The sequence below is a fragment of the Arachis ipaensis genome, chromosome B06 (genome assembly GCF_000816755.2).
Source record: "Arachis ipaensis cultivar K30076 chromosome B06, Araip1.1, whole genome shotgun sequence".
Classification (NCBI taxonomy): domain Eukaryota; kingdom Viridiplantae; phylum Streptophyta; class Magnoliopsida; order Fabales; family Fabaceae; genus Arachis; species Arachis ipaensis.
In genome coordinates this window covers 131,121,087-131,121,550 of record NC_029790.2, presented here as the reverse complement: position 1 = coordinate 131,121,550, position 464 = coordinate 131,121,087, and positions in this window count along the sequence as shown.

Genomic DNA, 464 nt, shown 5'->3' with positions numbered 1-464 from the left:
CCGAACCAAAATAACTAGCATCACAATTAATCTTAAAAGTACCAATAGATGTGGGATTCCAAAAACCATTTAGAGTAGAGGGAAGGGACATACGTTGTAATTCAAAGATATTCCTAAGCTCCTTTTTTGAAGTTAATGCCAGAAATCACTTTTTCCGGAGGCCAAGTTTCATCGGGATTAAAGATGTCATTATTCCTTGCTCGCCATATCCACCAAAGTCTCGAAAAGAACTTGAACGGATGCTCTCTGCTATGATACAAGAACCCGTTCTTCAAATCCAAAGGATGACAAGAAATATCCAACCTATGCCAGACAAGCTGAGCTTTGGGACAATCCCGAATACAATGTAAAACCGATTCCTGGCTAGAAAGACATCTTGGACACCTATCTAATGACGACATCCCTCTTCTAAAGCGAAAACTTGTAGTAAGAAGAGCCTCCTTAAGACACAACCAAGCCAAAAA